Genomic DNA, 27,375 nt, shown 5'->3' with positions numbered 1-27,375 from the left:
CTAGTGGGTAGGACTGTAAAGTATTCACTTCTTTGGTCTGTTTCTGTTTACATTCACTTTCTTTTAGAAATCGTAGAAGATAAAAATCAAGCCATACAAACAAAAATTACCTGTATTTTTACCGTCTACAGATCATCTCTAGATTTTATAAATTTCGAAGTGCTAGTTTTAGAGAAAAAGAAATTTCAGTCAAACGAGAAAAACTAATTAAAAAGAAACTCTACTATATTTCTTTCACCTCTGGTTCATTGCTTTTGCTTCGCTTTATTCACAGTGTTTTATTTTTTCTTCAAGTTCTGATAACTTTGTCCAGAGCATTCAGGAATTCTGGGTAGAACATTTTCATTAACTTTGTGTTTAAATTTCCATTAGTTTGAAAACACAGAGCAGGATTTATCCTCCGAGTAATTCATTTTCCTGTCGTAACACTATTCCTCAATGAAAATATTGCACCTGTCAGTCCAACGGGATGGAATAAGAAATTCTAGCAGAGCACAGAAATCCATTGAATAAAGAAAACTATCCTTTTCATGGTATTTGAAATTAATGGTAGTTTTATTCTCTGAACATGTGCAAAAATATTTTGTCCGCTATCGTACTGAATTCATTGTAAAAACCTCGGCTCATATTTTGACTGAGGACAAACACTTTGAAACTTCATTTGAGACTTCGTAATAGTAGCATAATCATGTTGTATTTTGGTGCATCGCACATTTTACAGCTCATAAAGAATTTTTACATGTATCATCTTACATAATTCAGCATACTTTTGAAAGCATATTTAACTTTACTTCCATTTTATACATACGCACTAAACTCCAGAAGGAGTACAGTGAATCAGCCAGAGTTAGAGAGACACAGCTTGGGTTAGTGTGTGTGTGCATGTGTGCACCCAAGTCTACGTTTTACAACTTTAAGTTCAGTGGCATATCTCCTGTGCAGCAGTTTCCACTTTGCAATATACGTAGACAGGTAGTATCACAGCTGCGTCAATGATGCAAAGTAGATGTATTTTCTTTAATTGGTAACGTAACGTAAAGGTAACATCATTCGGTTGACTCGACTTTAAGTTATATTGCAGATAAAAGCCCTGTTGGCAGGTAGGAGGTGCCGGAAATGGGTGAAGGTGGTCAAAAGGTACGAACTTCCAGTTATAAGGTAAATAATTGTTGGGGACTTGACACACGGCATGGTGACTATAGTTAACAATACTGTATCATATATTCTAAAGATTGCTAAGAGTCCTCATCATAGAAAAGTTTCTGTCACAAGAAAAACAATTGTAACTATGCGAGGTAGTGCTAATCATTTCACAATGTATACATATATCAAATCTTTAGATTGTACACCTTAAATTTATGCAGTGTTACACGTCGATTTCATCTCAGTAAAACTGGAAAATTTGCTATTTAGAGAAAGAATTTATGCCATGATAAGAAGAACTATAGAGATGTTTCTCCAGGCCATTTCGAATGAACATGATTTTATTTTCATTGTATCGTCTAAACACCAGCTAATTTCTCCTTTTGTGAAAGGAGAGCAGGCCTCAAAATTCAGCTCTTAGTGTCTAGGTAGAATTTAAAACATTTAAAAAATATGTTAATCTATTTATTTTAGCATTACCTTTATGAAAAATGATCATTTTGTTTATTGTTACTTGCTATTTTTAAGAGACAGCAGTCGAAACAGATATACTTGAAATTATGTTCCTTTTCCTTTCAGTTCCTTATTTTTTTAAATTGACTCTATGCCACTCACTCAATGTGTAAATTTTTATGTAAGATGTGTTACATGTATAAGCATGTGCAGTCACTTTTCTCCTCATGGTTTTCTCTTTGTAAATGTGAAATTGCTTTGCTTTGACCATTCGCTAATCCTTTAAAATATGTATGTGTGTGTGTATAGGTAGATGTATACCCACACACGTATGTAATACATGTTCTATATATTACATATGTATATATTTCCTAATGAAAGTTAGTATTCATACACACTGAATTATCCTTCTTAACTATAAATAGAACCACCCCTTCCCCGCTAGGAGAAGAAAATGTTCACGAAATGTCTTAATAGCAGACAAGGTATGTTATTAGTGTATAAATTGCTACATGTTCACATTATTCTTTTTTTGGAAAAAATTTAACGGTAGTCTAAAATCGAAATTTAGCATACCTTTCAAAAATTAACTTTTAAAGGTTGACAACAGCCAGTTAGAGAAAATTCTATACTTATCTCTTATTTACATAAGTCTAGTAAAAAATTTTCACATACGAATCAAGAAAAAGAATAAAAGCATGCTTTTTATACATTTGAACTTGCTTTGAAAATTATACCTTATCCTTTTACTAGGAAATAGGAATACGTCTCGCTGAATGCTGAGGGCCCTAAGGATGTGCTTTTAGAAAGTAGCCATGTCATTTTATGTGTCATTTTTATAGACTTCATTACACTTTGGAATCCTTATTAGCTGTGTAAGTCCTTCTAAACAAAAGGACGTCTAGTGCCAAATCATAATGCTGAGTTTCACTGCCAGCTACCAAATTCAGGGATAAGTATGAAATGTGTTCTTCTATACGTTCAAAATGACTGTTTAAAACTCTGAAGGCTACTTAACATGCACCCTATTGCTTTCCGATACTTTGCATAATTATCTGCACTACTTAGCCCGCTGTTTTTAAGAAATGGTTTGACTATGAGTCCGCATTGGAATTACCTACAATGCTTGGTCTTTTCCTCATTGATTTGCACTGGCTGGGATCTGAGGGTGGATATGCTTTTAAAGGTCCCCAGGGGCCCTTACTGTGGTGCCAGGGCTGATGGCCATTACCACACAATGAGGATTTGAGGGGAAATAAAGTGTGTGACACGTTAGACTGTAAACTCCTGAAAACAGTTGTAAAGCACTAAGACTTCCGAGTTGGCATTTCTGAAATACAGCCTTCGTTATCCAGTAAGTCAGTCAGGGGACACTTAATCTGCTGACAGTCTGAATACTTTACAATGTGAACACAAAAAGGACAAAATCAAAATTTCTCCAAGGGACAGAAATTCACTTCTAAAACAATCTGCGAGACATGACTTAAACTTTCCTCAAGACTCGATCGTTCTTTTCGTCCGTTCTCTTGATGTCCCCCCGATATTTCTACCAGCAGTAGAGCTCCTCCCAAAAGCCTTCCCTCTTCCAGTTTGTATATTCCAACCTAAGTAATTAGGATGGTCTACGGCCATGCCACCCTGAACCTGCCGGATCCCGTCTGATCTCGGAAGCTAAGCAGGGTCGGGCCTGGTGAGTACTTGGATGAGACCACCTAGGAAGATCAGGTGCTGTAGGCGTAAAAAATAAAAAATTAGGATCCCATGACTCTCTAAACTGTGCTTGATTTAAAGCTCAGTAAGTTCTGAATGAATCTCTAATGGTTTTCCTTGGAGGCTCAATGCTTCAGACTCATAAAGAACACACGTCCACAGCTCAAAGTCAGTTTTTTTCCACAGGCCCGGGTTTATGGCCACGCGCGGCCTGTGACTTCAGTGCACCACCTCATTCCCGGCATCTAAGACGTTTCTTTCGTTCTTTCTTTGGCTCATCGTTTCCGGCTTGAGACAGGGCCTGGATGGATGGGCGAGAGGAGAGAGAACCGAGGCAGGATGTGGCGCGGGCCTACTGAGTGCACTTCGATAGCGTGAGCTGTTCGCGGAGGAAGCCACCGCCACGCTGAGAAATCGGGAATGAAGAAGGCCTCGTTAGGAGCTCCATGCAGAAGAAATAGCACACCTGCATCATACGCGCCTGGATGGGTGTGGACCGTAGAGGTAGCTGCCCACAGGTACCGATGACGTGCCAGACTGGGAGCGAGTAACCAAAGAGGCAGCCCGGTGGAGGAGTCCCCTCGAGGATGGCAGAGAAGTCCTTCCTCCCGGATCAGGCTCGTGGTGACGGAGTAGGACCGATGTGGACTCGTCAGGCCACTTGAGTGATTTCAGGGGTCGCTTGTGGTCGCTTTGTCTTAAGCCTGGTTCTCCAAGCCTCTGTTCCTAATTTGAAGTATTGAAAGATGTAATAGAAACCTCTTTCTGTCTAAATCAGCCAGCGTCAGCTTCTGTTACAACGAAGAGCAGAAAATACATCTGATGGATAAAAACGACATTACTGAAAGTGAACCAATTCAACTGAGAAGTCACTACTAAAATAATGTTTACACTGGCGAATGTTAATGGTTGTTTTTAACAATATGTAGACATGAGGGTTCGTTTTCGATTGTAGTTACGCTTCCTTGGACATCTAGAGTTTCATCAGTGAGTTGTTCTGTTCACGGAGAAGGGTAGAAGCTTCGATGGCAGCATACATTCAGATCGTGTCATTAAGAAAAAGTTTGTTTTAAAAGAGCGATCTGCACATATAAGCCCAATGAATTTTTGACAACGGTGCATAAACAATTCAGCGAAGGAAACATACCTTTTCGAAGAATGTTGCTGGGACAGTTGACCACCCCTAGGCGAAATGATGAACCTCAACATAAGTCTCATACCTTGAAATCCAAAGTAGGTCACGGATTTAAATGTTACAAGTAAAACTATAAAATTTCTGAGAAAACATATAAGAAAATCTTTGGGAACTAGGACTAGGGAAAGAGTCCACATGGAAAGTGTCATCCATGAAAGGAAAAATTGATAAAGTAACCTCATCAGAATTAGAAAATTTTGCTCTGTGGAAGAGCCTGTTAGGGGACAGAAAGAAAACAAACAAACAAAAAAACAAAACAAAAAAGCAAGACAGGGAGAGTATTTCCAAACTATATCTCTAACAAAGAACTAGTACAAAAACAACTCTTAAAACTCTAGAGTAAAATTAAAAACAACAATTCAATTAGATAATTGGCAAAAGACACATCACACAAGTTCATATGCAGATGACAAGCATATGAAAAGATATTTCCTATTATAAGGGAGATGCAAATTTAAACCATGAGCTATCAATACGTATCTATCGATAAGCCTAAAATAAAAAAAAAATAAGTGGCAACACCAAACGCTGGCCAGAAGGCAGAAGCCCTGGGCCACTCAATACATGGCCACTGGGAATGCGACATGGTTCAGACACTCTCGAAAACAATTTGGCAGTTTCTTCCACTAATTATGCCACTGCCACATGACCATCAATTGCTCTCTTGGACATTTATCCCAAGGGAATGAAAACTTCTGTTCACACACAAACCTACACAAAGATGTTTATAGCAGCTTTATTTTAAATATCCCCAAACGAAGCAAACGAGATGTCTGCCATCGGGTGAATGGCATATAAACTGTAGTGCACGCATACCCTGTCATACTGCCCAGCAAAAAAAGGACTAATATTCATGATACACGCAGTGAAGAATTTCTAGAGAATTATGTTGAATGAGTCATAAAACAATCCCCAAAGGTTATAAACTGCGATTTCATTCATACGGCGTTCTTGGGATACAGACTTAGATGAGTGAAAGACAGATCAGCAGCAGTCAGAGGCTATGGCCAGGGAAGAGGGAGTAGAGTTTGTGTGTGGGGTTGAGGTCAGGTGACAAAAGGACGATGTGACAGATCCTCGCGGTGACAGAAACGCTCTGTATTAATGTCTAACCCTGGTTGTAATATTAGATTATAGTTTTATATTCCCACAGGGGAAAACTGAGTGACGGGTGTGTGAGGTCACTGTGTTATTTCTTACAACTGCACGTAGAACTACACTTATCTCAAATAAATAAATAAATAAATAAATAAAGATTAATCGAAAAATGTAAGAGGGGTGTTAAAATGTAGCCCTATTTTCCCAAAATAATAACTGCTCTTTGGAGGCACAGTTATCGTAGGAGCAGTTTAGAAAAATCGAAAGAGCACCATCTCTGGCATCGGGGGGCCCAGATGGAATCGGTACCCACCAGTTACAATTGTGGGTCCTACGGGAAATTTAAAACAGCGCTGAGCCTGACTTTTCTTATTCGTAAAATGGGGGTAAGAATACCAAGCTCACAGTGCTTGGTTAACATTGAGTAAACGCATTTTACAGGGTCTAAAACAGCGCTTGGACTACGATGCTTAAAACCCCGAAAGATCGAGCTTAATGACATGGGCCGCAGGCTTCCTGGGCCAGCTCTTTCCAAACGAAGGCACGTGTGTGCAGCCCTTCTGAGCTGGGCTCTGCGAGCAAAGAAAGCCGATCGTGACTCAATGCCACAGTGAGCCTGGTAGGGCGTGGGGGGAGGCAGATATTTTTCCAAGGATCCTGATTCCTTTGGATATATACCCAGAAGTGGAGTAGCTGGACCATAAGGTGGTTCTGTTTTTGATTTTTTGAGGAACCTCCGTACTGTTTCCCATGGTGGCTGCACGAGGGTTTTTTCTCTTATCCACATTCTCGCCAAGACACGTGTGTTGCTTTCGCGATGACAGCCATTCTGACAGGTGTGAGGCGTATCTCTCTGTGGGTTTGATTTACATGTCCCTGATGGACCGTGGTGTGGAGCACCCTTTCGTGTACCCGTTGGCATTTGTATGTTTCCTCTGCAAAACTGTCTAAGTCCTTTGCCTTCTTTTACTAATCTTGTTTGGCTTTTTTTGCTTATTGAGTTGTATGAGTTCTTTATATATTTTAGATACTAACCCCTTATCAGATATATGATTTGCGGATATTTTCTCCTGCTCTACAGGTTGCCTTTTCCTTTCATTGATAGGATCTTTTGCTGTGCAAAAGCTTTTTAGTTTCATGTGGTCTTCTCCCTTTCAACTGTGAAAAATATAAATGTTGGTCATTTTGCAGCTGCGATTTTTGTGAAATGAGGTTTACATAAGCTACAGTCGCCCATAGGACACCTTAATTGCTAGGGGCCAAGTGGCTTGAACACTTCATTGGCTCCAGAAACAAACAGCAGTGTAAAAACGTTTCTGCCTTTGACTTTGAGCTCTAAATGAGGCACCTTGTCCAAATTTTAGAAAGCACCATTACTTAGGAGGAGATAAAGTTTAGCAGCATTTCAGTGGAATTTCATTTTGTATCTCCATGAAAGATCATTTGGCTACATTCCCATCCAAAGTGTCATTAGCTGTTTTGATACTTAAGGCGATACTTAGTTTCAGCTCCTTTTTCAGTGATAATAAAACTGCCCAGTATACAAAGCAAATAAAATCCCAAATAAAACGTCTAAGAAGTTTCGCTTATTCTGCTCGCTGTTGACAGGTTAATTTCAGTACCTGAATGGAAAGTGAAAGGGGAAACAATAAAATTACTTTGAAAAAATAGCATAATGATGCCCGAAGCATTTGGACATCCGTGGTTCATTTAGGATTCAGAAATCGATGGTGAAGGAAATAATAGGTTTGCTATTCAGTTGCAATCTGTAACATATTTGGTACATTTCTTTCAGTTAAAAATATCAAAGATATATAAATATATAATATATATTAAGTAAGGATATATTAATATGAAATGTTGCAAGGATAAAGCAGTAAAAAGGAGCAGAGGAAAAAATCGGCATTAATAGCTACAGGCGCAGTATGTACCGTGCACGGGGGGACACAATGACGAGTAAGACCTTGTGCCAGACTAGTCCAGCCTGGCACAAAAGAGGGCAGCCAATATATCTTTGCTAGATTGTTAAATAAGTTCACATTCAGAACTGTGCTACCATGATTTTGATTGACACGTGCAGGAGTATTGGCTCCGCCTTCCTGGAGGCACTGGGCAATATCCCCTTTCTTAATTAGCTTTAGAAATAGCAGTTGAATTGCAAGACAGAGTGTGTAACTGGAACTATATCTTATCCAAAAGATGTTATTCATTGTTGCAAAATACATTTTTACACCTCACCTAAAATCTTTTTCTGAAAATTCTTTGAGAAAGCACTATAATTTAGCTTTCTTAAGAACACACCATGCAGCAGCAAAAAACTCTAAAGTGCCTTAGTTTTTTTTTGGAGAGAATAAATTTTGGTTTAAAGGCTACCTAAATCTAAAAAATAAAATGCTCTGAAACGTTATCTTTAGGTGTATTTCTTATGTTGTGGTATTTTGTTTGTTTCGGTTGCTTTCGATTGTAAAATTTCAAATAGCATGTGAACTAGAATCTTGTGGTAATTTTTCCAGCAAGAGGAATTTTCCGTTAAGAATCGTCCTAACCACTTGTATTTTTATAGTATTCTACAGTTTCGAACATGCTTCTACATATAGTATCCCTTTAAAATAACCCATTCTTCGGTAGGCAGGTCAGATGTCATCTTCATTTTATATAGAAAGACCGTGATTTTAATGGAGGTGGGATAACACGCTCTCAGTCTGAAGGCTCGATTCTTTCACACCGATTTCTAGGATCTTCTCAGGATACCTGTCCTAACCACTGCATTCATTTGGATGACAATATAGTCCACCTCACACCAGTAGAGGCTGGCATATCTCTCAGAGCGCCCCCTGAAATGGCCCCCTCAGCTAAGACATGGTGTATTTTTCTTAAGAACCTGTGAGAATTATGAAGCTCTTATTTTGCATAGATTTGTCCACAGTGTAGATTGGAACCATGTAAGATCTCTGTTCTAAAGCTCAGTCCTCCAAGTGCCTCAACGCCTAATGTCAAAGGTGATGTCACGAAGAGGTCCTCGGATCTCTCTGTCACCCTTCCTGTCACCTGTGCAACCTGCCAGCCTCGAAAGCCTGAGGTTCCTGCATCCCTTTAATGTGTTTGAGAATTAAGACATTTTTCTCTCTTGTCCTTATTTTTAAACATGACAAACTTTTTAAAATAGCGCTCTACGCAGAGGAAACAGGTGTTCTTCCGTCTCACTGGTGTTGGTTTTTGTGACATGATTTTGTGACTCCGTGGAGTTGATCAGTCCCCCTCTCCTACCAATGACTGCATTATTTTTTGTCTCTGAAACAACCCCAGAACTTTGTGTCAAGAAAACACAGGATCATGGATTATTAACACGATTTAAGCCCCGACTCAAGAGTTCTAAGCTCTGAGCATCAGCAAGTGTAGTGGAGAAGAGATCTGGAAAGGACCTTCCGTTGAGTCCACTGATTTTCTAGATCTGACTTTTTTTCCAAAAGGCCACCCCACAGGGTTGCCGTAAGCCGTAGAGAAGATAAAATGTGCAGCACGCCTGGCTCAAGGTACACGCCACACCTCTTACCTGTTCCTATTGGTGTTGGTTTTTCTAAACAACGAACACGGGTTTGAATTGCCACGACGAAGGAACATTGTAGTTTGGGAGCTTTTATATTTAATGTCACCTCTTTGGGACAGCACGGTTCTCTCTGCCTTGGACATAATACTTTGCTGGGTTTTGAATTTGATTCGGTCAAAGGGGGAAGGCATGGTAGAATTCTAACCCAGAGCAATTGCTTGATCAAAGGTGTTTCAGACATACTAGTCTGGCAGAACGTCGTGCGTGGGCTGATGTGCGTGAAGGCACAGCAACCAGGGTGCAGGTCGCTAGGTGACCACGCCCGGGCTGCACCTGCCTTAAGGCTGCCAGGTCGCCATACTTCCCCATCTGGGCTTTTGGGTCTCTTGGTTGGTACCTGACTAGCTCGTCTCTGTCATTGAAAAAAAAATTAATGCCCTTTAAATTTGTGTTGGCGTCAGAAACCAGAAGCACAGATACTATGTGTGACCTAGGAAGCCTTCCTCTCGTGACCTTCCAGATTTTATATATAATCACCTGTTTCTTCATCTGCTGCTGAGATGCTGTCACATCTGCATGGAGGACTAGGATCCCGCACTGTGCCTCCTCCCCTCTGCCCCCGCCCTCCCAGCGCCCACCATTGCCAGGGTGCTCGCGATGGGCTGGTTTTTTCCAATCTTAGCCTCGATCCCTCACAGTCCCTATTTAGTCCTGAGCCCTACAGTTTTATTCCTGCTTCTCAAAAGACTTCTCTAAAGTAGATATTTTAAATTTTAATCTCACTTCCAATCTCCAGATGTACAAGCCCAGATTTCTAGGAAACGTTGCCTGTTTGTCACCTGTAGTGCATGCCAGGCAGATGGATGAGTCTAAATGAATGAGTCTAAGTGGAACCTACAAGTTTTCTTCCTAAACTATCCACTTTGTCACATGTAAACACATGTAAGTAGATACTTCTGTTAGCACTGCCGCTCATTTCAAAATGGTTCAAAATCAGGTCTCAGAGCTAATTCTGGGTCTTCCCTCCCTCTGAGGCACTACGAACAACCAAATGCCACATTGCGTTGGTGCCACCCGGGAGTGTCACCAGTGGTCTCTTTCCATTTGAAATTCTGCTTCTATAATTTTAGACTCAAGTGTTGATGAACTTCCCAACTCTTTTTTACTGCTTACTCGATTTATCCTTGTTCTCCTGCCAGATTAATTTTCCTAAATTCACTTTGAAACATAATTTCTCTGCTTAAATTTTCCCATTGTTTCTCATTACCTACAGTAATAATTAAACTTGTAATTTAAAGCCATCTACAAGCCCTACCATTGTTTCATTTAGGGATTTTTTAATTATGTAATATTTCAAACATACTGGAAATTACATAGAATCATTTAACAAACTTCTTTATACAAACTACCCATATTTACCAATATTATCACAGTACTTGTTTTCTGATTTTAATTTTTTAAGATAGAAAAATGTTGAAAGTCGAAGACCCATTTGAACCTCTTGCTGTTAACACACTCAACAGTCGTATTCAATATTGATCTGTACTATATAGATCTAGTTTGTTCATTGAAATTGTTGTTTCCCCATTTTGGCTGCCTCCTTGCATCTGTTTCTTTGTATTAGGTAGGGCTCCTAAGTCTCCAGTCTTTGTAGAGTGGCTTTATGTAGTAGATGTTGTATGGGGCCCAGTGGCACAGTCTTCCCTGGTCACGTGAGCCAGGTACTTCAGATGTGTCCCTTGATTGGGTTGTGTGTGTCCATCTGCTGTAGTTGAGACTTAGTTGCTGCTTGCATGCCGATGGGAGGGATTGACCTTTGGGCTGGTTGGTTGTGAGGACTGGCTGGTGAAGGGCTGACCCTGTGAAGCAGGATTTACTTTACCAGGACTCTGGTGCTGGCCCAGTCTGTCCTTTGTGTGTACCGTCCTTGGACACAGCCCATTGATGCTCCAGCTCAGGTCAAAATGGTCCACCAGGGATGCAGGCTGGTGCCTCCTGGGAGGGGCCCCACTGTAGGCCAAGTTCAGCTGCAGCCTGCATGCTGCCTGGGACCAGCTGGCAAGAGTCACCAAAGAATCTGCAGATGGCTGTCACCAGTGCTGGCCTTGGAGGTGCCTCGAGAGGCCATGCCACAAACCGAAGCGGCTGCCACTGGTGCTAGGATTGGCGCTGTTCAGCAAGAGGTGCGGGAAACACCAAGGCCAGATGCTGCTTGTTTGGGTTTTGTGAGCCTTTGAGAGATTTTAGAAAAGTCCACATCATGAGTCAAGATAGGCCGTGTGTGTGGAAAAGCCACCGGAGGTGGCTTGGGTTGACCTGCAAATTGGGAAGGGCGAGGTCTCAGGGAGTCACCTGGGCTGGATAGCCAGGTGAGTGGAGACTCAGATATGGTGGTCACCTGTGTCTACATGCCGGGATGGGGGAGGGCCCAACAAAGGACCAATGGCTTCTGCCAGCACTGTCTTCCGGGAGAAAGCCGCCCCTCCGGCCCTCACCGTGAAGCCAGACAAGTCAGTCCCTGGTGTTCCTGGTGCCTTCTGAGCTGCTGCCCCAGTGCTGGAGCTCACAGAGAGAGAGAGTCCATCAGCGGTAAGTCCATGTGCGGATCCTCCACGAGGAACCTCTGGGACTCCCGCCACCCTCCGTCTCACTCAGCCACAATCTCTGCTGGTTTTAACAGCCAGAGGTTGTGGGAACGTCTCTTACTGGCACTGGAACCATGGGCTGGGGAGCCCACTGTAGGGCCAGGGACCCCTTACTCCTCAGGGGAGGACCCCAGTAGCCAAGACATTCCTCCCGATTCTCAACCACCACACGCAGGTGTGGAATCAGCCTGTTCCGCCTCTCTGCCTCTCCTACCAGTCTCAAAGTGGCCCCTTCTCTTTGTCCTCAGTTGAGCTAGACTTCAGGCAAGTCTCAGTGATGGTTGTTCTGTAGTTTAGCTGTAATTTTAATGTGGTCATGAGAGGAGGTAAGCACAGCAGCTACTACTACACCATCTTGACCGGAAGCCTCTTGCTTTCTTTTATGTTAATATCTTACATAAAACAGAATAGTTATTTTAATTTTTTTGTTTTTCTACATTATTAAAAATAGTTAGCATCCTGCATTTAAACATTATGTTTCTTTAAAACCACAGCCATTAAATTATAGAAGTGTATATAAAGAAAAGGAAAGAAAAAAATGGAACTTGAAAATATGTTACAGTTAAACACTGAAATATTTCATATATAGTTTACAATTAGTGAAAATTTTCCCTGAAAATTATTAAACTCAATAGTTTATCATTGTAATTCTTCTAAAATGGGTTAAAAGATACCAAACCTATAGACAAACTGAGTGAAAAGAGTGAAGACTACATTAAGCTGATTGTTTATACATAATATTATTTTGAGTAAAGAGAAGAAACGGATATGCATATTTCTGTATTTCAACAAGATTTCAATATGTAAAATTAATCTTATTCACAGTTAATTAAATACTGACTACTGTTAACAGTAATACATTTGTCAGTGTTTATGCCTAGAAATAAGTGTTCAGAGTTTATAAGTTTGAACTCTCTCTCAAAAAAACAAAAAGAAAAAAAGAAAAGCTATTAATGGAAGAAAATAAAATTTTATTTAGATCATATATTAACACAATTTAAAAATGTTCATTAAGGAACACATTTGTGCTGTGCTTGAAACATAAAATGGATTAAACTAAAGAGTACCTCGGGATTTCATAATTAAAGATAAGTGAGTACGCATTATGTTTTCTAGCCAAATAAGTGTTATTAAATCAAGGCTTTAAGGCAGTGGACATGTCTGCTTGACCTCTGAAACAATGAATTGCTTGTTTTAATGGTTTTGATTATTGCAAAGTCATAGAAGTGGCAGCTTGTGAAAACTGTGGTGTAAGTAAAATCATAGGCACTGTCTTCTACTCCGTTTTAGTTAAAGAGCTTGATTCTGTGTGTTCTAATGGGTTTGAATCAAGTTTGTCAATGTCGATAAAATCTGAATTTATTTTTAAATTAAAATAGATAACATCCACAGTTTCTAGGAGATCTATTAGCACTATATTTATTAATCCTCACTGAACATTCCTTTTGCTTGGGGAACAGGTAGTACGACAGAAAACAAGTTTCAATTTTTCTTCTTAATTTTTTTAAGTTTCAATGGAATATTTAAAAAATTATTTAATCGAATGGCAAAACTTAGTAGTTTTATCTTCTGGAAAGCTTTCTGGAAAGTATTTTGCGAGAACCACTAGCACAATGCAATAGAACTGGCAGGGGGCAGAGAGAGGCGTCTTTTAAGCAAGAAACATTTGTTGTTGTTTTTGTGATCTGTTTTTGTTGCATTAAATTTTGTGAGTTAATTATAATGTGACAAAAATATTTATTGACCAAAATAGCAGCCATAAATTACCCCAGATAAAGATAAATCACTTATACATCCGGGTCTCACGCTGGGAAGCGTCCCCTGCTGGTTCCTTGGTGGGGAGGACCGAGCAAGGCTCCGTGTGCACAGTTTCTTAGGCTTCGCTCTGACTTTGTCTGGTGTATACACAGCGGAGAAGAAAAAACCCAGGTATTCTTTTCTTTTTAAAGACCTGGGTGTAACCAGTTTGGAAAGAAATGTGGAGTTTCTTCTCGGGAACTATTTAAATAGATAGTCTCTTATATGACACGGAAGTGATGACTAGAGAGGGCACAGGTGTGGAGAGAACCACAAGCATTTCGCATTTGGGATTTTGTCATATGTTTTGGCATCTATTTTTCCACGTCGGATAGTCTATATTCACTAAAAGATTGCCAAAGTATGGCGAGCACAAAAGAATGCTGTGCGCACTCATTGTATAGCCCCAAATAGAGCAAGATTTTTTATTTACACATGATATTTCCACTGGGACTAATCAGCTTCCCTTTTCATTATGCCTTTTAACTATTTCTCACCCGACAGCTGTGCTTCTTTCCTGAGCATAAGTGTATGAAGTTGCATCCCGTTGGGTGTGGAAGTTTTGAAGGGTCCTGATGGAGAGTGGGGACAAGGTTCCCGGCCAGGTGGAGCTGTGTCTGAAACACGCTTTCGGGTGTTTCATTCACCTCACAGACACCTGTTGAATTCTGGCTCCTGGGGCAGCGTCATCTTTGATGTTTCTGCCAGGTGCCCGGGGCAGTCTTGGACATACTGCTTAAGCACATGGCACCTGCCGCGGAGGTGAGGCTCAGATAAAATGAACGGGGACGGCCTGTGCCCAGGTGTGGGATGAGCACGGAGACCCGCCGGTGGAAGGTTTATTGGGATTGTTCTTGGGAGATTTCTGAGTGAGGCAGTGAAGGTGGTAGGATTCGCGGGGTGTAGGGGAGACGCTGATCCCCATGGGCTGCAGCTGTGGCTTATAGCCTCCTCAGTGGATTCTGGTACTGGGATGGCTCTAAAGAGTTCTCACAAGTTCTGCTACTGGCTCTAAAGAGTTCTCACAAATCGAGGCCAGGGAGCCGGCCTTCCCATCCCACACCAGCCAGTCATGGCCTCAGGCTGTTCCCCTCCAGTTTAGCAACCAGCGATGTTTAAGTCCGCGCCGTCATCAATTTCTCAAATATTTATTCTCTGCGCTCTTTTGACGATATAAAGACAGCTAAGGCATGGATCCTTCTGTTAAGGAGACCACGACGACCAGGTGGGGGTGGTCTAGTAAACTAATAATTTTTGTGGAATCTTGTAGAACTCGTGATAAAAATAGAGATACGTTCAGCGCTTAGGGTGCCCGGAACAGGGCATTCACTTTAGAGTGTGGACCCGGAGTGGGAATGGATTCTGTAAAGATGTGGGTCTTGAATGGGCTTCGTTTTAATGAGTCTGGATTGATAATGATGTGGAACAAAGTTCAGCTCGTCGAATAGCATTGATTATTCTCTTTGCACTTTGATGAATATTTTTAAAATATTTTATTTGCTTGTTGCCTAAAATAATTCCAATTTATTCTTATTTTTATTTTCAGTGAACATGTATTATTCACATTCTTGGAAACTATATAGTTTTATTTTTAAATGAGTATTTTCCACTCCTTTCTTCAGTTTCATCCCTCTGAGGTATATCTACTCTTTTTGTTCATATGTGCTTTTCTTTAGGTATATAGAGATAATAAGATAATTTAGGATCATATTTCTTTAGTCTCTGCTATGAAAATGAATAAAGTTGGCACACTCACAAACCTCTTGTTCTTCATTTTTGCATACTATTCTAACTTATTAGGGTCTTTAATATCTACAGTCTGCCTTGTAATTACAATTTTTATACCTTTTAAAACCTACATTCTGCATATTTATATACTTATTATATTATTATGTGTTATATATATTTATATATAGTTCTACATTTAAATCTATGTGATAGTCACCATCACAACCCCTCCAATTTCGAGTTCTTTATTTTGATATAAATCTGGATTAGTTGATCTCACCGTTAAATAGTTGTTTTCAGGAAGATACTAAGAGTGGTCATGAAGATGTTCTGCTACTATTTGCATATGTGTGAATGTCCACCTGCCGCTTTTATACTTGAAAAATAACTTGAACCTGAATGTATTTCTTGGGTTACAGGGTCTCAGTGTCTTCTAGCATCTACTTTTTCTGTGGAAAATTTTGGACTGTTAATCATGTCACTTTTCTGCACAAATTGCTTTTTCTTCTTGGATTTTCTTAAACAATGTTTTGTTTCCCTTGACTGTGAAAAACATTGAACGTGAAACAAAAACAGATGGACTTTATTTAAAATTGTGATCTTTGAAGAGAAAAACAGGTGTACATTGTCTAATTGAAGCTTTAATACATGTACCGAGTGGGCAGTGAAATTCTGCAGCTCTTGAAGTATTTTATATCCCACTATTTGATTCTCAATAGGCCAATTTGAATATTAGTTGACCACTTTAAGCTTTTGAAATTACGATACGAGAAAGAAAAACACTAAACTTTTCAAATTCTATATGCCTTCTTATTCTTGGTAAATTTTGTGTGTTTTAAAAAATCATATTAAATCAGCCCTAATAGCTGACAAAAAAACCACCCTTACATCAATACTAGATAAATTTAAAGTAATGTTTCATTGCAGTTATTATAATTCTGTTATTGTCAAAAATAGTATAAAAGTATGACAAATATTCTACTATAACAGTGCTTAATTTTTAAAATTCAATAATTTTGTGTCTTTTCTGTCTGTCTTACCATCTGTGGTTGGTAATTTGGAGATATTGAAAGACAGAGGGAAAATAAACTTAATACAGCATATCTGTATGTCACATCCATCGATGTACAACTTAATATGAATTGTTTTGAACTATATTTCTTATAAAGAAAAAATTGTAAGGCCATACCAGACCTACCCCCAGTGACTCATCAAGCATGGCTATCATAGATCATTTAAATTTACAAGTTGTTTCTGAATCAGAGAATTCTGTTCTTTGGCCCACCAGTACAAGCATTGGACAATGGAGCGGTCAATGTAGGTACAAATCTATTATTCTTTGTTATAATAGAAATATCAACAGCCAGGAAATGCACACAATAATTGCTCATTCAACAGCTGTTGCATGTGAAAAGCCCTGCAGGTGTCCTGTGATATAAAAAGGGGGCTCAGGTAGCAGTGAAACACTAGTGTGCATAATGCAACGCCCAGTGTTTTGAGTGCCTTAAGAAGAACACAGTAAAGTATTTTTGATATTGAGAAAAGAGAACAAATTGTTCTAGCTAGACAGAGAGCAGAGTTCAGAAAAATACTTTAGAAGGGAGATAACATTTAAGCTAGGGATTAAATATGGTTACCCTGGGATACACAGAGATGGGGGAAGAGAGCAAACCTAAGGGTCAGAGGATTTGGATAATCCTGAATCGTGTACACACCCTACATAATTAGTCATTCTTGTGTTTTATTATTTTTGTAATTTCACCATTAATGTTATTTTCAGCTTGTTATATTCCCTTAAAATAGGGCAAATTTGCTCATCTTATGATTATTTACAAAATTATTTGGAATTATCTTTTATGTGCTTTTAGTTTTTAACTATCTTTAGGGACGCCTAATAGGATTTGCGAATTCTTTTTCAGCGACAGAAATTTAATTTCTGCTTGATGCTTCTTTATATGCTGCTTATGGTCTTGAAAACACTTGTGTTTTCCCCTTGTAACAAATATCACAGTCTTGAATTATGTATCTGTGTGAATATTTTATTAATGCTTCTCCCTCCCACCAACTAAGCTCCATGAGGTTGGAGAGCACTTCCATTTTGTCTCCCTAAGTTCTCATAGCTCAAGGCTGACCCATGGCAAGCGCTCCATGAATGCTTGTTGAACTAATACACAAATAAATGGAGGAGAAAAAATGTTGCTTCATACTCATTTTATCTAAAAGTAATGAAGATGACTCAAATATTTTCATTTGGTATAAAGAAGGTACATATAGGGTAGTCTACCTCTCAATGAATGCACCAGTAGATTCAGCTTTGAATTCATTTTCTTCAGTCAAAAATTCTATTTCTATGGAAGCTGTAGAGTTCTGAAGGTGACTTTTGCACACAGATTTTTTTTTTTTAAATTTCTCTATCTATAGAAATAGTTTAGTGTCCGAACATGAAAGTTGACTACCTGCTGGATGTATAACTCCTATCTCAGCAAGCAACCAGAGACATAGCCTTTAAGAGGCCTTGTGTGAATACCATAGCTTCGTGGTTAAGCACGTAGATTCTAGAGCAAGACTATCTGAGGGCGAAACCCTGCTCCTGCACTTGCTGGGGAAATGATTTTGGGGTGATGACTAAATGTCTTAAATCATGGAAATCATTTAAAGTGATGCCGGTAAAGTGCTGTAAAACTATGTGTGATTATTTTGAGTACCAAGGGACTCCACTTTTTTAGCCGTAGATGCTTAGGGCAGGAGTTAACTTTTTCTGAGCTGGAGAAATCAGAATCTATATCTGCTTTTTGGATATATCTACCTGCAAAAGAATAACTCATGGAATGCCATATTTGTTCCCAAATCCTGTTATCTGACTCGACGGTGCTCTAGATAAAATCTAAACTCAACGTGACTTCAAGACCATTCAGAAGCTGCCTCTTTCCTCTTCCGTTTCCCTGAGCTGCTTTCAACCCCTTGTACAATATGCTCTAGATGCGCAGAATTACCCGCTGTTGACTCCGCCTTGTTTCAGGCAGTTGCTGGTATTTGCGCCTTTGTAGTAAATTTTAAAACTGGGAATTGAGTCCTCCAACTTTTTTCTTCTTTATCATGATTGTTTTGGCTATTTGGGGTTACTTAGAATTCGGTGTGAGTTTTGCATTGTATAAGTTTTTGCAAAAGGCCAATGAGATTTTGATAGAGATTGCATTGATTACGTAGATCACTTGGAGGGTGGGGGCGGCATTGCCATTTACCATCTTTGATGCACGTCGGACATCTTTCTATTTACTTAGGTCTTCTTTAATTTATGTTGGCAATATTTTGTAGTTTCAGTGTACAAGTCGTGCACCTCTTTGGTTAAATTTATTCCTAAGTATTATATTTTTGATGCTATTAATAAATTCAATTGTTTTCTTAATTTCATTTTCAGATTATTCATTGCTAGGATATAGAAATACAGCTGAGTTTCGCAAGTAGATCATGTGCTCTGCCACTTTGCTGAATTTGTTTATTAGCTCTAACAGGAATTTTTGTGCATGTGTGTGTGGATTTTTAGGATCTTCTATATAAAAGACCAGGCCTGCAAATAGAGATACTTTTGCTTTTTTTTTTTCATTGTGGATGCCTTTGATTTCCTTTAATTGCCTAATATTCTGGCTAGACCTCCTACCTAATACAATGTAGAATGCCAGTAGCCAAAACGTTTGTTCTTGTCTTGTTCCTGATCTTAGAGTGAAAATTTTCAACCTTTCATCAGTGAGTGAAATGCGAGCCGTGGGTTTTCCATAGATGCCGTTTATTAGGTTGAGAAAGTTCTAGTTTATGGAGTGTTTTAATAATGAAAGACTTTTGGATTTTGTCAAAATGCTTTTTCTATATCAACTGAGGTCATCCTGTGACATGGATTTTTTTCTTCCAATCTATTACGGTGTATTACTTTGATTAGTTTTCATATGTTGAACCACATTTGTATTCCTAGAATAAATCCCATTTGGTCATGGTGTATAATTTTTAAATATTCTGTTGGATTCAGTTTGCTAGTATTTTGTTAAAGATTTTTTCTATCTGTTTCCATTAGGAGTATTAGTCTGTAGTTTTCTTATGATTTTCTTTATTTGGCTTTGGTATCAAGGCAATTCTTTCTTAATAGAATGAATTAGGTGTGTTCCCTCCTCCTTTTGTATTATTTGGAAGAGTTGGAAGAAGATTGGTTAATTCTTGTTTGAAATTTTTGCATAATTCACTGGTGAAACCGATTCTGAGCTTTCTTTTAGAGGTAGATGTTGAGTACTAATTCAGTCTCTTAAACTATTGTAAATTTGTATTCATTTTCTATTTCTTCTTCAGTCAGTTTTAGTAGTTTGTGTTTCTGAGAGATTGTCCATTTCATCTAGGTTTTCTCATTCTTTTTTTGCATACAATTGTTCATGGTGTCTCTTATAATTCTTCTTATTTCTGTAATTTCCATAGTAACATGCCCACTCTCATTTCTAATTTTAGTAATTTGAATCTTCTCACTTGTTTTTTTTTTATGTCTGCTCTAATATTTATAAAAAAAATTTTCTGTAACACTCCAGTACTTTGCCGGACCATTTACAACTTTCTGTTAGCCTTCACTTTGTGCTTGCATGGAGTACGAAGGTGAGAGAGAAGTAAATGGCAACCCTTAGCTTTTTTGGGGACTAGGTTTACGGCATGGGGCACGTGCCTGGTCTTTTCAATTGCCCAGCACACACGTATCTTTTAGAAGCTCTTATTTTCCCACATATCTCTTTTTCCCACCTCTTCGTCCCTGGCTTTTTGATCTACTGCTCATCTCGACTGTGATCCTTCACCCAGGCTTCTGTGGCCAATACTTTAGCTTTTAAATGCTTTTGGCAAGTGCCGCCTTAGCCCTGGGAATGCTCTGATCCTGAGGAATTAACTGTAAGCCTTCATGCTGGTAATTCGGGGAGCTGTCAGACAGCTCATAAAACACAACCGTAGTTCTTTGAGAATAACGTCCACGTTTTTCTTTCTGGCACCAGCAGCCTGGACAAGGAGTACGGTGTGCTGTTTTCCTGGCCGCCTGATCTGGAGAGTAGGAGATGGTACGCAGGCAACTGAAATGCCACAGTTCTGTCTCAGGGCAATGCAGCGGCATCTTTCTCCAGAAGGCTTACCCCATTGGCTCTGAGTTTTGGGCTCGGATCCAGAGCTCTGCAGATGTTAACTTTGGAACCCTGGAGTTTGCTACACCTGCCATTTCGGTGATATCACTCCATATCGGTTCTTAGTGGTTGATTACACCATGCTTGTTTCTTAATGAGAGATTATTAAATATGTTTTTTGAGGACTGGATAATAAGGATGTGTTATCTTATAAGTCAAATATTAAAGACAATGAAAAATGGCATACTTAATATTTATTCAGCAAATACTTATTAAGTGCCTTTTAGATCAATTGCCACATTTAAGAAAAAAGTAGAATATAGCAAAATACAGACTACACGTAGGGTGATCAAGTAACTTATCACTCAAACCTGGATCCTTTGAAAGTAAAAAAAGGAGCTAAGCCATCAGGAATAAGGTGTAACCTGGACTACATTTGACTATTCAGTATGTATGATCATTCTCGTTTTGTCTTTCACTCCCTCTAATGTTTGATAAATTTACCTTATGGTCTAGTCCTCTGTGGTCTTTAATTACTAGTTTTTGATATTCTTATGTTGCTCTGCAAAGAGCTTGTTGCTAAAGTGTTGGTTACAGGATAAGTCTGCTTTTAATATAATACATCTATGAACAGTATTGTCCATTCTCATTCAGGAATAATTAAATTTATGGTAGATATTACATTAAAAACCTTTGCATTTGTATTGTAAAAATGTAATTTAATGTGCAGTAATGGGGAATTGAGAGTTTTTCTTTCTTAGTCTTTAATCTATTTTTAGTTAATTTTCATGTATGATGTAAGATAAGGGTTCAATTTCTTTCTTTTATGTGTGACTATCCAAGCATCCTATGTTCATGGATTGTTAAAATGTCCATGCTACCCCAAGCGAACTACAGATTCAATGCAATACCTACCGAAATCCCAAAGACTTTTTTTTTAACACACATAGAAAAAAAATCTACAATTCATAAGGAATCATAAAGGACCACAGGTACACAAAGCCAAATCAAACTCAAGAAAAAAGAACAAATCATAACATAACATTTCCTGATTTCAAAACATATTATAAAGCCATAGTAATCAAAACAGTGTGGTACTGGCAAAAACCCCATGTTGACTGATAGAACAGACTAGAGAGCCCAGAAATCCACGTGTTATGTGTCCAATTCCTCTTTAACAAGGATGCCAGGAATACACAGGGAGGAAAGGACAGTCTCTTCAACAAACGGTGGTGTGGAAACTAGTATATGAACTTCTAAGAATAATCATAGGATTCCTGCAAACCCCAGAATTCCATTGTTGCTGGATAAAAGTTGCTCTGTCTACTTTATCTCTTAGGTCAGCAGAAAAGCTTGGCTACATTGAGGGTTTATAAATTAATTGTGTGTATGTGTGTGTGTGTGTGTGTGTGAATACATAAAGTGAACATAGCTTGAACTATTTTAAATAGAAATATATATTAATATGTTATATGTTGATATAACATATTCATATATTATTCATATATAATGTGTGTATGAATAATTCATACTATAAAATATCTCAGTGAATTTTTTTTCTCGGTGCTTTCTCTTCTCTTTTTTTGGATATCTAGGGCATATGTCTTAAAATTGTGTGGAGTCACAATTGTGTGTTGGGAGACATTTGATCAATATAGCAGTTTGTTTTTACATACAAATGTGAAGTAAAATCCAGAGTGACTTGAGATTTTAATTGACAGCAGATGAGAAGCGTAGAATATTTTAGGGGTAAATGCCACAGCATAAAAATGTAAAATATTGGCAATCCTTCTCTTGCAGTAAAATTACCTGCAGCTGTATTGGCAAAGGACTTGTCATTTATATTCAAAGAGCTAAATTATGGGCAATTTGAACTCATTTATCTTTTTTAAATTCATGCAAATAATGACAACATTAATCTTTTTTTTCTCCAAAAGAATGAACAACTAGTTTGAAATGCCAGTTCTCTTGAGATTTCCACAACTGTAGTGTATCTGGATTAAAAACTTTAATTTAAAGGTGAGATTAAGGACCCCAAATCCATTTGGAACAGAGACACAAGGTTTCAGATTTCTTTTACCATATTAAAAAAAGTTATCATTCAAGCATTATAGTTATCTACCATATCAAAGCGTGTATTATTTTAAATGATACCAAACTTTGTTTTTATTCCAGAATACATTTCAAAACTAAATTCTTTTATTAAAGTACCATTTAGTTTATTGTATTCCAAACTCAGCAAATTAAATTTTAGTGACAACTAAAATTTATGTTTTCTACTTTTTGGTGCTCATCAGTTTTTCCGAATGGTCAGCATTTCTTCTCATTTAAAATCTACTCCCCAGGCTTCTTCTCGCCCTCTTAGTTGGTCCTCATGTTCTCAAGTTGATAACACCAATAATAGGCAGTGGTTAACATTTATGTTTCAATGTTCTTGGCATTCTACTTTTTCAATAATTTAATATGCACCTCTTGGTATATTTGAGGAAAGTCATGTGTCTGACTAGCAAATTTTAAAACAAAATTAAAGCCCAGTCAGCCTTGTTTCCAGAACTTGTGCTCAAAACCATTCCACTTACTGCTTTTGGTGGTGGTTTTTGCAGAGAATCATCTTCTGTGTCTATATTTAATTCTCCATGACTAAGCTTCTGCTGCTCAGGTGAGAACTCTCCTGTCACTGGGCTCAGTGAATACTATTTCATAATTCACATTCAGGAAAAAAATCTCAACAGGAACGAGGAAAGCAGTGTATTCATTACCTCTGGTACTTGGCTTAAATCAGTATAGCTGATATAAAGATACGCATTTCAAATAATTTTTTTAAAGAATGCAACACCATTTTGACATATCTATGGCTACAAGTCATTAAATAAAGAAGCTATTTTCCTGTTAGTATGTTATCTGTGTTTAAAAACAACTTTTTCTTATTTCTTTAATACCATTTATGTACTCTTTTAAAAAAATTCAATTTATATTCGATTTCTCTCATTATTCATTTTGATATTTAAATTGTCCCCAATGTGGCCAGTGAGAACCTCTTCCAGCTAGTTCCTATGTGTCCCCTACATATGTCCCTATCAGCTTTAAGCACTTCTTTACTTTCCGACACACTATAGGGTGTTGTGAAGAGAAGACTCTTTTTTATCAAACAATGAGCAATAAAAATGCAAAATGAGTGATGAGAATTCAAAAAAACATTATTTTACAATCACTAAAGTACCAATTTAATCACTCTGGCATCATACTGTGTCTTGATAGGACACAATAACCAGGAGGGATGTATGTCAATAAAAATAAAATGTGTCAGTGACATACTTTTTCAATATCATAATAAAAACATTAATATAGTATATTTATGTTATATACAATAATTAGATAAGCAATATAGTTTTTATATAAGTAAAACTATACTTTTATGCTTTATATAAATAAAGGTATATTTGATATTGGATGGACTTGACCAATGTATTCATACATAAAGATGTTAATGTTTCTACATACATATTACATGTCCTGCAACAGTAATTAACTATGAAGTCATTCATACGTTTTTCATGGATAGTGAAGAAATGGTAGCAAACTCATAGATATCTAACAAGCTCATTGGTCTGAGAAATCTGTACTGACGCTTCTGTGAATTTATTACTTTCCAACTAAGCCGCCGACTCTATTATTTTTTTAACTTGTACAGAAGCGGTAAAAATAGTGGCATCTATCCTAAAAAATACGTATTTTCTTCTTTACAGATTTAATGAACATTGTTTTAAGAACCTATTTCTGCTTTTCTTGAAGTTTCCTCTCAAGCCAACCCATATTCGCTTTGGAATTCTCAAAGCAGCGACATTCTTTTTCACATTTAGTCCTTTTAACTTGTCTTGTGTGTCTTATTTGTACACATAACTTTCTTTTCACTCGTTAGTATTTCTCACCATAAGGTTTATGAAAGCAAGCATCACGTGTGTTTTTTTAAGTGCATGTTCTCAAGATCTAGCACAGGTTTTGACAGAGGTCATAAAACGTCAGTGATTAGTTTTCTTGCACAGACATATGTGTGTGTCTTCCAACCTCCCCTTGGGCTGTAATGATTAAGAATATTTATAAAATGTATCCTTAAATATCAGCTTTCCATGAATATTTTGATTACATTATTGCTTCTTTTCATTTCAGTATTAAAAATTCTAAACGTCATGGGTATTCAAAGGTATATTTATTCAAGACATTCTTGCAAACGATAGAAAGACCCTGTCTTCTTTGTGCTAGATTTTTGGTCTTTATTAGAAGCTTCAGTGTATTGCTTTGGCTTAAAAAAATGTTTTTACAGGGCATTCATGTAGGGTATTAACTGATTAATCCTTCTGCCAGAAGATTACAAAACCCTCAAATCGGTACAGAATTCAACAAATCTAGATTAATAGCATTTAAGCATTGGAGAAGTGGTTTCTCTTGGGAGCTTTAACACTATGCCCAAGTAACTGGAGCCATTAAGAATTGTTCTGCCTTCTAAATTCTCTGAGCCAGGAAGGATGACTGGCAGCTCTGCCTGTTTTTTTGTTACTTTCATCAGTGATTTCTTTTCATCCTGTTACTTGGAAGTTTGTGGACGGCTAAGCATGGCTGACTCCCTGTGGTCATGCCCACTCTCACTCTGCTTTTCTTCTCGCGAGATCTCATTAGTACTCAGCATTTGGAGATGGGACAGCAGTGTCGCTACTTATTGTTGGCCTCCCCCACTCACTCTCCCTTTGAGAATGTGTTTAATTACTGAAACACTAAAGTTCTGACATCCAGCTAACTGAAACATTTAACTAATTTATACCTGAATAAGACATCTGATGAAGAATTCCACAGAACACTTTCCTGTTCTGTGCTAACAGCCAAGGAATGTGCTTTTCACTGTCTCGTGTGTGTGTGTGTGTGCGCGCGCGCGCGCGTGCGCGCGTGCGTGCGCGTTCATGCATGCATTTCAATATTAATTGTGCCCTCTCTTTATTTAGGTCTTATGCTACTGTGTCTGTATCATCAAGATAGTGCTTAGCATCCTACTGACACCAAATAAAGCTTAAACTGTAATCATTGTAATTACTGCTGCTTTTGTTTGAAAATAATATTTACTATTGACTTTTGTCAATATTTTCTTACTTAAGTTGCTTCCTCCTGTGTTTCTAGCATTCAGAACTCTGGACCTAAAAGCATAAAGATTTGGGCCATCTAAAGATTTGGCAGTTTTTAAAGTGCACAATGAGTCCTGGGCTCCCAATGTAATTGTAGATCGTAGCTCACTTAATGAGTATAATACCCTAACAGCATGAGTGTTGTTTTCATAAACATGTTTGCATAATGATAGACTCGCATCTGAAAAGAAATCATCTAATCAATGTTAATTCCCATAATTTGTCACATATCCTGATGTGGGATTGACATTTTCTAAAAACCTTTTTAGCTGAAAGCTTGTCTCAGGAGATTGGACACAATATGTGCATCAGAATGGAGGATGTGTGTTTATTTTTGCTGCTTAAATTTTAGTTATTACGATTTATTTTTATATTCTTCAAGGAGAGACCTATTCTCCAAGTTGTCTACATTTTTATCTTCAGATATTCTGACAATCTGATGACAAGTTTGGTATTTTTTTTAAAAAAATGACACTTTGTATTAGATTCTGAGAGCTGGGAACTAATACACAATGACATTTTTATTTCATCGTCTCCATTCTAAGACACAGATGTTCAGTGAAGGATTTTGCTATAAAAAATTAATGAAGGAAAATGACCCATAAGGTATTGTGATATATAATCTGTAAAGTTCTGTGCTAAAACACTGTGAATGTCTTATATTTGTAATTTGGTTTAATTGCGAGCAGACTCAGCCTGAATTAATTAACAATGTAAACTAAAGATGTGTATTATTACATAAAATTAATCAGGGCCCAAAGAATCTGCTTCCAAGAACAACAAATTTAACCCTTGTTAAAGTAACTGCTCTTCAAATGGACTTCAAATTAACTTTTATTTAAAATTATTTACATTTCCTGTAACATCTTTATATAACATAATTGGCTGTTAAATACTTTTGTTCATGAAAGAAATTAAACTTTACTTCATTCAATATGGTTTCATGTTATTGAAGTCTATAATTTGTTGAACCCAAATATAAGGGAAAAGATGTAAACACACACACACACATGTGCACATAAAAATGGAAACCAATTCACTGATTTCATTGTATGGGATGTTTGATTTTAATCCTGAATTGGAGGATCTTTAGTTTTCAAATAATATTTTTAATGGAAAGCAGCTATTAATGGGTTTGTATCTTCATTTAAGACAGAAAAAATGAATTTACTTTTTGTAATTTTGGGATGTAATTGTAATAGGAGGGAGGGAGGGAGGGTGGGGGAGAGAGAGAGAGAGAGAGAGAGAGAGAGAGAGAGAGAAAGAGAGAGAGAAAGGAGGTCCCTTTCTCCTCTGTCCACAGTGAAATCTTCTCTCATGAATAAGATCTTGATCCTGAGGGAAATGAGGGTGTTCTATTCTTCTTTTTTCTTTCTTTTTTTTCTTAAATAGGAAAGAGAACAGGCCACGAAGACACTCAGTGTCTAAGATAGGTGGCAACAACAAGAGGCCATGGCTAATTTTAACCTTACAAATCATTATTATTATTATTATTATTATTATTATTATTATTATTATCAGTTTTTATTTTTTGGCAAGGACTCATCCTGTCTGCATGCTACAATACAGGCAAGGTTTTAGTCCATGTTCTTATTTAATAATATTATAAAGAAAAGAGAAGGATAGGATTAATAAATGTCTGGAAGAATGATGTAAATTTACCATATTCTGTTATAGCTACTGTAAGAGAAGAGTTTGTGTGGCAGTCGCGGCAATCCTGGCTGTTGATAATTCATGCATAAAAGCAGAG

At 37.8% G+C, this 27,375-nt stretch overlaps 1 protein-coding gene and 1 pseudogene across 1 annotated transcript in view; both read left to right on the top strand.

The window, feature by feature from the left end:
* Positions 1 to 27,375, top strand: part of DOK6 (docking protein 6) — a 272,262-nt gene that overhangs the window by 5,993 nt on the left and 238,894 nt on the right. The gene's annotated exons all lie outside the window — the stretch shown is intronic.
* On the top strand, positions 3,217 to 3,333 carry LOC120590068 (uncharacterized; annotated as a pseudogene).

The sequence above is a fragment of the Pteropus medius genome, unplaced genomic scaffold, assembly GCF_902729225.1.
Source record: "Pteropus medius unplaced genomic scaffold, Ma_sr-lr_union100, whole genome shotgun sequence".
In the NCBI taxonomy this organism is placed as follows: Eukaryota; Metazoa; Chordata; class Mammalia; order Chiroptera; family Pteropodidae; genus Pteropus; species Pteropus medius.
The sequence above is the reverse complement of the archived record's forward strand: the minus strand, read 5'-3'. Positions and strand labels throughout refer to the sequence as shown.